The sequence below is a fragment of the Pan troglodytes genome, chromosome Y (assembly GCF_028858775.2).
Source record: "Pan troglodytes isolate AG18354 chromosome Y, NHGRI_mPanTro3-v2.0_pri, whole genome shotgun sequence".
Lineage (NCBI taxonomy): Eukaryota > Metazoa > Chordata > Mammalia > Primates > Hominidae > Pan > Pan troglodytes.
The window spans coordinates 18,675,473-18,688,412 of record NC_072422.2 but is presented as its reverse complement, the minus strand read 5'-3'; the positions used below and the strand labels follow the sequence as shown (position 1 = coordinate 18,688,412).

Sequence of the window (12,940 nt, the reverse complement as noted above, 5' to 3'; positions counted from 1 at the left end):
AACAGGGAAGAGCAACTTGAAGCAGGTCACATGTCAACCAAAAGCCCAGCAGAGTCTCTCTGGATCTTGGCAAGGACTCCTGCAGAATGGTCCTGCATTCATTTGAACAATGTGATACGGGCAGCAATTCTTTATTTTCTGTTCTATTAGATCTAGATCAGAAAGAAATTGAAGAACAAAAGGAAGAAGAAAAAAATGTGGAAACAGCAAGTGAAAGAATGAAGGCAGAGAGAAGAAAAAAAGGCAGAGTAACCTACATTTTAGAAAGGGAACAGAGGGAACTACAAAAACTGGATCAAGAAAGGGTAATAATTATGACCTAATTCTCTGTACAAGTTGCTGCATTGTTCACCTTTAGTAACTACATTGAGGTGAGTGAAGGGAGTCAATTAGTGTCCAAATTCAGAGGAGTGGCAGGTGCCCAAAAAGGAATCCCTGTCCTCTTCTTGTCTTACAAGCAGTGAGAAATGCTGTGTAGAATACGCAGCTTAGGAGTTTGGTAGTAAATGGTTGTTTTTGAAGGTAATTTTTGTGCATTCTCATCTGATCCTTAAATAAGGCTGTAAAAAAGTAGATTGTGCTTTGCTTCAGAATGTTGCTTTGAAATCAGAGTTTAAGGAAGAGGCTGTCAGTGTCAGCTAGCTGGTACTAGAAGAACCCAAAGGTGGAGATGGCTGCCAGTCCAAGTTTGCTTCCAGGGGCGTATGCTGCACCCCCTTTTCCTCAGGTTCTCTTCTTCCCATCTGTATTCTGATTCTTGTCCTATCAGATGGATTACTCTGTCCACTTAACACCCTTGTTAAGTCTTGCTTGAATTACTGTAACATAAGAATGTTCCCTGGATTCCTGGTTAATTCAAAACTAAAGCTCATGACACTTGAGGGAAATTAATGGCTTCCTTCATTGAGATGATCTGTTTTCCATTGATGATAGGAATGACTTCCATTATGAAAAATTAGTTCACTGGCACACACACTGTGGGCGGGGACACACAGGGCTTCTGTGGTTTATTTTTACTTCTCGAAACAAGAATGCACATCCAAGTAATCGTTCTTCTCCGTTGAAGACAAAAAGGTGAAAAGCATAAAAAATCGAAAGTTCAGATGGAACCTCGAGTCTTTTAAAGGTGTTACTCTTTTGATAAACATTTAAGATAAAATATTTCATTCTTAAGACAAAATATTTAAGAGATTTTAGTTTGTCAAAATTTGTAAGGTAGGGTGGTTCACTGATTTAGGACCAAGAGAAAAAAGCTATTATCATATAACAAGGACATTAGTACTGACATTAATATTTTATATGTCAGAAGCATCATGGTGTTAAATGCATACCTTATGGTTTATTTTGATGTGCTTGCTAAATTTTGTGTTTATAAGTCACTGCTTTTTTAGGCTTTCAAATTACATATATGTTTCAAAAATAGTTCTTAGCCAAGTATTTCATAAAATTAATGCATACCTAATTTCAAAATTCTTCCCTTTCCCCCAGGTAATCAGAGCTCAAGAAAGGTGGTTCAGGAAGGCTCCCTAAAGACGTGCTTCAATCTAGTGACAAAGTTGAAATGGACTTGGTTTCCCCACACTGTGTTTTATATGTGAACAGTTAATTGCTTATTTTTTCAGCCAAAAGAAATGGTTAGAAATTTGAGGTTGCCTGTAAGAAGTTATTGAATCAGTCAGAATTACTGACTATAAAAAGAAAGGATTGGATTTTCTAACTTGTGAAATTGATCCTAATATAATTGATAAGCAAGACCAGAAACTCCCCAGAAAATAAATTGAGAACATTACAAAGAAACCAAATAAATCTGACACAAATTTTCAAAATTTTTACGTTTTAATTTTTGTCTCCCCTTTGGTAATTGAACAGGATTTTCTCATGAAGGACCAGATGACTCTTGAAAACCAGGTTTGCTCTCCAGCTTCTATTGCAATATAATGAGAAGATACATAATATTTACCCCTTTGTAAATGTTTCTCTGTCATCAGACAAAACTCTCGATAGAAATCACTGTGTAATCCAGTGTATTTGTTTTTTCCTAATTGTATTTGATACTATAGTGTATGAACCAAGAATAATCAAGTCAAGTGAAACCCCTTTTCCAGTCATAAAATGTCTCATTCATTACACTAAAAGGAGCTGTTCTTTTTAAAACACATTCTTATTTTGGTCTCAAATTTTTAAATGTGTTTAACCTATCTTATTTGTCAAATCTAGGCCTATATTTGGGAAGGGTAAGCTGTGTTCTTTCCTCTGAAGAGCTGGGCTGCCTTCTGTAAAACAAGAGGCCATTTTTCCCAGCGCATTTCTGTTTTCTACCTGAACATTAAAATACAGATTTTTCTAGGCATTAGAAATAGTACAATATTGCCTCTGGTCTTTGCATTTGATGCCTGTGGCTTTAGTAATTGTGTCCCTCCAGAATTTATATGTTGGAATTTAAACACCCCAGAATGGTAGAAGTAAAAATTCAAGATTTTGGGAGGCAAATAAGAGAGCAATTAGCGACCTTATAAAAGAACTCAATGGAACTAACAAAGCTTTTTAGCCCTTCCACCATTAGAGGAGACACTGTATTTGTCCTCTCTAGAGAACGCAGCAACAAAGGGCCATCTTGGAAGCAGAGACCAGGCCTTCACCAGACATGGAGACCATCAATGCCTTGATCTTGGACTTCTCAGTCTCTAAAACTGTAAGAAATTTATTTCTGGTTTTATAAGTTACCCAGTCCAATGTATTGTGTTATAGCAGCAGGAATGTACTGAGATAGCATCTTTATTGTGGAACCATTGGTCCTCATACTTAATGAATGGGCTTCAAGTGTTTCATTAATTTTAAAACACATGGCTCCTTCTTTACAATTGATTTCATTTTTATTTTCTAAAAATCAACGTTTACAATGCAGAACTGGAAAAAAAAATCTCTACTGAAACCTGTAGATTGTCCTAGGTTTTTTGGCAGAATCACTGTGGATAATTTAGAGGCTGCCTGTGATCACATCTATGTATTATTTAGTTTCCTGTCTATTCATGTGACTTAAATAATTGCACAAAATGCTACTTAAAAGTAGGCAGAAAGGAAGGTGACAAATAGCACACTAATTGAACTGCTGACTGTTTTTCTGTCATGTATGAATAAAGGATGGTGATCCAGAGTCAGCACCTCAATTAGGAGTGGGCATGTGTCAATAGTGACAAAGGCTAGGCCTCACTAAAAAAGGTCAGATGCAGACAATCCAAATTCAGAATTATACTGACAAATAAGGAGTTGAAAAACATTATATAATAAAACTCTGAGTAACATATTTAGCTCTGCAACTCTAGAGAGTAATTGTTAGAACTGGTTGCTCTATATTTCTGAGTACATCTTTCAATTTTTATACCATCGATTTGAAAAATAAACAACTACACATGGGCACTGATTGCTTGTAATTTGCACAGGTTTAAGCCTTGTTAATCTCATAGGTAGGTGGCTTTTATTTGTTTCAAAACTAGTCAGGAAAGTACTTACTATATACAGAAAACTACGGAAGTGCTTTTGGCACTTTTATACCCAGTACAGCCCGGTAGATTATAATATTTTCTTAAATGGCTGAAGAAAATTTTCCAGAGATAAACCAAGTAGCACTCACAGACTTGACTACCACACCAGTGTGAAATCTTTACTATGCACATTATTCAAAAGTCACAGCATACTGGGGAAAAAGAAAGATAAGATTTGTATAAAGTAAAAAGGCAAGTGAATGAAGCTATACTTTCATTTCATTTCTCTTAATATATCCACAACTATTTTCACCAATATAGATCTTTAAAATAAGCATAGACAAGTATTAACTATTATCTACAAATACTTATTGTAACACTTGAGTAGAACAATAGGAAGCCCTTGACACTGATTGACAATGTGGATTAACTGTTAGATTACAAAAAATTATACATAGCAAAATTTAATTCTCTTTACATAAAAAATAAGGCTACATAAACAAAGCTTTCAAAAGTTTCTGACAATAGCTACCAGAATTAGAAAGTTAAAATTAGGCTTGAGGCACTACATCTTCTGCAATACTGGACTCTGAAGGCACCACCATTGCTGGAAATAATAGTTAATTTTGTCATGCAACAGGAAAACAAAACACGTAACTATTTTGGAATATTTGTTCTATACAGAAGAGAGCTTCTCTCAGTTAAAATAAAAAAATCCCAAACAGGCATTTTTATAGAGTAACCACAAAAAAAAAAAAAAAAAGAAAAACCCACTGATACATGTGATACTTGATGTTCAAATTTAATAGCATCCATATAAAATTGTATTTCCTTTCTTAATTTTGAGTACATTTCTGCACATGCGGTGCTCTCAAATCCAGGAAACAGCCAAATCACAAGTTAAATTTTAAGGTGAATATACACAATGGATCCTGTATTAAGCAGCCCATTTGAAAAACACTGATGTACCTAACAGTTATATAGAGTATTTCATAAAGAACTGCACAGAGTTTACCATCACTAACACACAGTAACTATAGTCACTGAATATCTGGAATACAATAAGGCAGAAGGCAAATTTCTTTTGAAAATGTCTTAAACTCAGGAAGTTTTCTTATGCAACACCAAACTTTGTTATTCCAAGGAATTAAGATTTAGATAAGAAGAAAATGAAATACCAACCCTAATTTAAATTACTTACATCTTCAAGTCTATAGAAGTCAAAGGTTACAGGTCTTTGGCCAATTTGAAATTAGGTTTTAGATAGTGGATGTGAAACTGTTTACCCAGACCACTAAAAAATAGTTTAAACTGGTGGTTGTTTTGGTGAGGTAAAAATTCTTAATTTAAAAAAATACATAGAACGAAATTCTGTGAAAGATACTTAGGTCATTGGTTTTGACATAAATTCTGAAAAATGTATACCAAATACTCTTTAAGGCAGAGATGACATTTATTTCTCAAGGATAATAAAAACTAGATCAGTATTTTGTTGAAATAAAACCTATTATAAAAGTGCTTCTGGAATTCTTGTCAATTAGTCTGAATCTAGATTTTTTAGAGTATCTAGTAGAGTCAGCAGAATTGTACCTACTTTTAGGATTAGTGAAAAATATTTTCTTCTTGGCTGAGGAAATTAATGGGACACGGACTTGGGAGAGAAAGCTAATTTAAAAAGTCATGAGATGAATCACGTTACTTATGCGCCAAAGTTTAATAAGTGCCAGCTGTCAGAATTGAAACTTCACACCAATTTCACTTTATTTCCTATGTAGGTAACACTTATTTGAGAATAGATAGCATATATATGAATTTATCGTCTCAATTTTTGATGCTGGCATGTCACAGGTCCTTATCAAAGAGTATCACATATTCCATTGAGTGTCTTGAGAGAAATGTTCTAGCAGCAAATGTGAATGTGCCACAAATTTCCAGAGTGAAAGGTCATTTTGTCAAAGTGTTACCTTTTAAAATTGCTAACATATAACCTGCAATATTTGCTCTAAAGAAAAAGATGTACTCACTGGAAGGTATTCCAGGAGCTACATCTCAGCAGCTTGAAACAGAAAGGTGTTTGAACGTCTACTTTAGTTTGGTGGGATACACATCTGTAATGCAGAGCAGTTGTCTGATAATTTGTCAGAGCTGTCAATGCGTTGGCTGAAACACTCTGGCAAACATTTATGTGTAAGAAGTGAGTTACTCCTTTTAGAGAAACCGGATATCTTGCAGTTTGTGTTCTTTCTTTGCTTTGATACCCTGGTAAGCCTGTATTTTGCTGGCATCCATGTAAGCCAGTTAGAAGACAGTATCATGAGAAAGTGGATCTGGAAAAGAAGGTTGAGCATGATGACTAGTGAGCATGTCAGAAGGTAAAGCAAGGTGCTACTTAGATTAGAGAGACTTGATGTTAAAGGGGATGAGGGTTATTCTGTATTAATTCTTTCTCTACTAGCAGAGCTGTCAAATCCTGAAAATGTGCTCTACTACTAGGCTTCACTTTAAAAACCTGAAGAAAAGTAAGTACATAAACATTGCAAAGTATATCTATTAACTATTAAATTTCTGTATACTCATCAGTCTAAGTGAGTAATATATTAAACACCTCTCACTACAATCGGGATTTGTCTACATAAATAGATATTCATAAAATTTGCCTCAGGTGTAGGTTGAGACAATGCTGCTGAGACATTTAAATTTGTGACTGTTATATTATCTTTAAAAGATATTTTCATATTTTGATATTTCTTATTTTGTCTGTTACCTCATAAATTATTTTATTATCCCTCTTTATTGTTTGTATTTTCCTTAAAACTCTCCTTTGCCTTGTATAATATCAGTGACCTTACTTTTTTGATAAATACCTGTTGATTTTCTCTAAACCTTTATTTTCAATATTTCAGGGTGATTATTTCTAGGTAAAAGCAATTTTTTCTCAATCTAATATTAGAGTACTTTATATTTTAACACAGAAATATAAACTGTTTACATCTAATATGGTTACTCTCATATCTCTCTAACTAATATCTGATTAGAGAGTTGTTCTACCCTAGATTTTCTTTGTCTCTGCTTTGGCATATCTGCCTTAGTTCTTCTCTCCCCTTCCCCACCTGCCACCTATTTTCCTAATTGTGTTGATTTAATTTTCTTACTCATATTTATTTCTTTTCCTGCTTTTGACATTTGTCACGATATTTCTAAACTTTGTTAGCTAATCAGTAGAACCCAGTTAACTTTTTTCTAACAAAGTAAAACATTTATTAGCCTCATAAAAAATTCTTGTAATACCTCTTTCATTTGGATATTTATTCTTCTTGCTAAAAAAAGGAAACAAGGAAACTTTTATTCTTCTTTTCCTTGATGTTTTGATAGGTCTTTGATATTTGCATAGTCTTCATAAGTTGAAAAATGTATCTCTAAGTAACAAAAACATATGTGGAATAATATTCTGTGTAGAGATTATTTTTGTATTCTGCCTGTTGCCCTTTCTAAACATTTTTGTCTCATGGTGTTTTTTTTAAATGCAGATGAAAGTTTCCTAATCTGAGCTCAACTTTCATAACTTCCCTTTCATGTATGGTCACCAGATAAAATGAAGGATTCCCAGTTACATTTTCATTTTAAATAAACAACAAACAGCATTTTAGTATAATTCTCAATAGCTTTGTAATTTAGTAATATTCTCAATATTGCATGGACAGACTTACACTGAAATATAATTCTTTGTTGTTTGTCAATACATTGCCAAATTTCAAATTAAAATGTGATATTTAAATTCCTGTATTTTCCCCCTACATCTGGCAACCTTACTTTCACATCTACTTAGGAAATTACTTATTCTTGCTATATTTATGCTGAATCTTCTGTATAAAAAACAAACAGGCCAGGCGCGGTGGCTCACGCCTGTAATCCCAGCACTTTGGGAGGCCAAGGCGGGCGGATCACAAGATCAGGAGATCAAGACCATCCTGGCTAACACGGTGAAACCCCGTCTCTACTAAAAATACAAAAACCATTAGTCAGGCATAGTGGCGGGCGCCTGTAGTCCCAGCTACTTGGGAGGCTGAGGCAAGAGAATGGCATGAACCCGGGAGGCGGAGCTTGCAGTGAGCCGAGATCGTGCCACTGTACTCCAGCCTGGGTGACTGAACGAGACTCCACGTCAAAAAAAAAAAAAAATTATTTGATTTCCCTTAATATATGCTTCATTTAGACAATGATGAATAATTGTCTATTTAAAAAATTTGTATCCTGTTACCCACTTGTTTTTCCCTTAGATTCCATTTCTTCATCCCCCAAAACACCTAACCCTAGTTATTATGAAGACTCTTTTGATTTAACTTTTCATTTTTGAGGGTGACCCCTAAGCATCTTGACTATCTCTTAGGGCATGGAACTTCCAACATTGATTTTGCAATGTTGTCTTTGAAGTGGTAAATAAAAGTTAACCTTTTAAATGTAAAGTTATTATTGGTGGGTGGGCAGTTTTATATTAATCTTTTCAGGTTTTTAAGAACTTAATTGTTCAATCTAGTATTTTATTCCAGTTTCTTATTTTAAGGTGGTTGTATATGTCAGGTAATATGAAAATCATCTCTTCAGTCTAGAATATCACACTGGATAGAGGTTGAGATATGAAATTTTATGTCATGGCTTTGAGTAAAAACCTCATTCTGTGTTAGATCCCAGTATCTGTGGGCATGGCTTTCAGTATTGACTCAAATGTTCCCACTAAATGTCTGAGCAATACGAACTTTCACCAATGATTTAGGCAGGGGGTCCAGCCCTCTTGAACAAAGAAATGGTTTCTTTCCTGGGAGTATATCCAACTTTACTCCTCAATTGACTACTTCAACAAACTACTAAGGTTAATCTCAACCAATATTATTGGAGTCCAAACCTCAGAAATGATGTTTTTCTTGATAGTGAGTTTGAATTTTTAAAAAATAATTTTGTCTTACACTTATAGTCTCTGGCTGTCATGAGAGTTGCTTTTGCAAATTTTCACTTTGCTCCAGAGAGCTAGAAATAAGTGCTTGATTTCTATGAAATCACTTGTTACTTAACAAAGAAAACCTCTGAGAAAGGTGTTATTACTATATCCCTTCTGCAGTTTAGGCAAGACATATTTTTGCTTACATTTTCTGAAAGCATTGCCAACGATATTATTTTTCCAAGTGTATGGAAGGTATTCTATCTTTTCTTCACTGTCCTATATTATTTATATGCTATAAATCATTGGCTATTTCACATATATTTCACATATATTATAAAGACTTCTTTGAGATTATTTAATTTTGGCGAAAACTTTATTTTATACAATCAGTTCATTGTAGGTAAATCTAATCATGCCATTCTCTGTAATATTATCTTCCTATGATTTCTTTGCATGATACTTTAAAAGCCTTTCTATAACTTTCACTTTTTAGAATTCCCAGTTACACTGCAACATACCAATGTTTCTGACATAATGTCAGAAGGGAAACACAGACTCTGAAAAGTAGAAAGAGGAAGACATTTTCTCTAGGGACTTCACAACTTGAAGAGTGACAGTATGTAAATTTACTGGGATTTTTAGGTCTTTCATGTATCCCAGATGATGGACTGTAGAAGCTTCTAATTGACAAAGTCCAATAGGCACAGATAAAAAGGGCTTCAAGGAAATACTGTTTTCTCCCAGTCAATGAACCAGAAGAGGATGACCTACCAACACACAAATCCAAAGAACACTTCTAGAGAGAATATCCAAGCTACTCAAAAGTCAGGCCCTGTCTTTGTTTGGGGCTCAGTGTTTAAACGTTAATCTGCTAAATCAGGGTGCACACAATACAATTCTTCTTTTCCACCCACTGGTCTCTACTATTCCTTAATTCCTGCAACATTTTCTGGGAGCTCATCCAGGATTGGAGACAACAGGTATGCTGTTTCTTTTGCCTGTCAGACTGGAGCCCCAGGCCAGGAAAGACCTGTGACCCCAGGTGCACCATCAGAAGAACTTCAACCTGAAAGAGAGGCCAGATGTCCTGTGACCCTATGCAGCCCCCGAAAGCACAATGGAACTTAAGGGGCTACAGGACAATTCCAGGGACAGCATGCAGCTGAACCATGGGAAGGTTTGGGGCCCAAGGAAGGACCCATACCATAAAGATGGAATGGGAGTCTGATCACCTCCCAGTGTGTATCTAGTTATCCAAACCAGGACACAAGATTTGCTCTCTAATTCAGATGAAACCTACGCCACAACCTCGGAAGAGGAACTGAGAGTGGAAACTGTGTGAATGCATGTGCAAGAGTAGGGTGATGTATGTGGGGCTGCAAATCTCTTAGCATAGACCATATGTCCCAAGTGAAGTGTGGGACCAACCGGGATTACTGGCAAATGTCCTCCGGAACTACCACATATGGCTTAGTCAGGCACCACACAATTTAGTGATTGTGATGGTCTGGGTTCAGGGGTTATACAAACCATCCATTAAAGCTAAGCATCATCTGAAATACTCCCACAAGAGAGGTTGTCTAATCATTCTGAAGCAAAAGTAAAATAGTAAGTGTATGACACTATAACTGGGAGGAAATGTGAGGGAAGTGGTCAAAACCCACCATATTAGAATACACGTTAAAAAGTTTAAGAAATGTTACACTGGGAATTGTAGTATCAAGTCGACTCCCCAGAGGTAAAAGAGTCTTTGTAAAATAGAGTAGCCCTATTTTAGTGTTGGGTGGCCAGCTGAAGGAACAATAGATGGGGAATAATTGGCCATGCACATCAAGTGGTGACTGGGGTCAGAGAATAGCCAGGGTATCCAGACCAATTTTTTTATATTGACTTATGGCTAAATATCATCCCAACCAGCATGGCTACAGTCCTTCCTGATGGCTTACTGCAAAACGCTTGTTGCTCAAGCTGAGCCTAAAGTGAAAGAGGAATCAGCTTCACCAGCAGCAATGGAGAAAAAGGGAAAGCCATAAGAAGGGCAAGAAAAACTGGCTTTGTGGAAACCACCAGAAGAGACAGAAATCCCTCCTCCTATACCCCAATTAGCCCCCTTTTACCAAGGCCAATGGCCCATGAGGAGTCAAATTCAGATGGTGACACACCCTGGGTTTCACCCCAAAGGGAGAAATCAGAGCCCCTGCCCCAGGAGGTCAAGGAGGAGTGTCAGAATAATCAAGTGAGCTGCCTCTGCTATGGCCATGCCCTGGTTCTGCAGATGCCTTTCAAGGAGACTTGGGGAGGCCTCTACTTTGATGAATATGGCCATACGTAAGGGGGAAATGGACCCTTATCTACCAGCCTATTTCAATCACTGATCCCCTAACTGGAAACACCATATTCTCTCCTACATGGAGAAGCCCCTGGCCCTCATAGATCTGATACAGTCCATTTTCCAGACACATAATTCAATTTGTCCAGATAATAAACATCTTCTCCTGATGCTGTTTAACACCAAAGAGCACAGAAGGATGGCTCATTCAGCCCTCAACTGGCCAGAAGCCCCTGTGCCAGAAGGCACATTTAATTTCCGGGCATACTCTCAGGTCCAGTTCCCAGAAGCGCACTCCCACTGGGACCCAAATGATTTGACCAGTTTCAGCATCTGCAGGCATACTGAAAACCACTCTTGCAAAGGCTAAAGGAAGGCAGAAAACAGGTAATCAATACAGAAAAAATCTCAGAAGTGCTTCAAGAAACTGACGAGAGCCCTAGCAAGTTTTATTAAAAACTGTTTGAGGCATTCTGGCTTTACACTCCATTTGACCCCAAGGATAAGAACCAGCAGATAGTAAATGCAGCATTTGTAGGACAAGCCCAGGGGGACATAAGATGAAAACTGCAAAAGCTAGATGGTTTTGCAGGCATGAATGCCACCCAGCTTTCAGAATTGGCCACCAAGGTGTACGTTAACTGTGACCAGAAAGCACAAAGTGAGGCTGATTGGAGACTCAGGAAGAAGGCCGATCTGCTAGTGGCAGCGCTCATGGAAAGGGAAGCTATCATCACAAGCAGATGCAGATGCAGACACAGATGTGGAAGGGGCCAAGCAGGGCAGAGACCCAAAAGTCAGCTGAGACTAGATAGGGATCAATATTTGCACTGCAAAAAAAGGGGGTCCCTGGAAAAATAAGTGTTTAGAGGGTAGTAAAAGAAATAACAGAGGACACAAAACTATCAAACAGCCAGCCAATGACCACCACACCATGAGGGAGCCAGGCATCAACTTAATTGGGCTGGCAGAGACCGAAAAATAGGAAGACTATGCAAGACCGGGCTCCATCTCCCAAGTCCCCAGGAGCCCATGATCACAGTAGAAGTAGGGGAGCAACAGATGGACTTTATGGTGAACACCAGTAGTGACACAGCCCATAGGGCCACTATCTAAACATGATACAACTATTATTGGGGCTACAAGGGATCCAGAAAGGAGGCCATCTTGCTGGCCTAGAAGGTATGTCATAGAGGGACAAGAAGTCCAACATGAATTCCTATACCTCCCAAGTTGCTCAGATCCCCTACTTGGAAGAGATCTGCTCCAGAAACTGACAGCACAGATTTCTTTTGGGCCACACGAGGCTATAACTTTAAGCCTAACTCACCCAAAGGTCATGGTGTTAACCCTCATTATTCTGCAGGCTGAGGAATGAAGAATATAGACAAAACAGTCACCAGAACTGTCTCATAAGCCAGGGCTGGAGAAAGTGTTTACACTACTGAGTAAAAATTTTGGAGTATGGGCTAACAATAACCCACTGAGCCTGGCTGTAAAGGCTGTAAATCAGGCACTGATAATAGTAAAGCTAAAACCAGGAGCAACTCCAGTTCAGGTTCACCAATACCTATTTCTCTGAGAAGACACGTGGGGTATTCACAAACATTTAAAGTGACCCTTCAAACACAGAATCTTAGTCTGGTGTGAGTCACCCTGGAACACTCCACTGCTACCAAAACAAAATACAGAGTCTGGTAAATCTAAACCAGTGCAAAACTTACATGAAATGAACCAGGCTGCTGTAACCTTCCACCTGGTGATACCAAATCCGTACATGCTAATAAGATTCATTCTGGCAAGTGCTGCCTAATTTACTTGACTAGACTTAAAGAATATTTTCTTCTGTCTTTGCCTGGCACCAATTAGTCAGCCCATCTTTGCATTTCAATGGGACGATTGAGTCACAGGCACAGGGGAGCAGCTCACATGGACTACCACAAAGATTCAAAAACACTCCTACAATCTTTGGAGACACACTGGCCTCAGACATCAAGGCCTTCACCACACCAAATGACAACTACACCTTGCTACAATACATAAACGACCTTCTCCTAGCAGCCCCAACCCCAGGGGGCAGCTACCAAGGAATCCAAGACTTCCTCCATCTCCTTTATGGAAAACTGGTTATAAGGTATTCAGAAAGAAGGCCAAATTTGCCAAGAAAGTGTCAAATATCTGGACTTCATAGTA

At 37.6% G+C, this 12,940-nt stretch overlaps 1 pseudogene; it reads left to right on the top strand.

Moving 5' to 3' along the window:
* The window catches only part of LOC112208922 (centriole and centriolar satellite protein OFD1-like), a 55,614-nt pseudogene extending 53,676 nt beyond the window's left edge, over positions 1 to 1,938 (top strand).
* Positions 1,939 to 12,940: the final 11,002 nt, after the last annotated feature.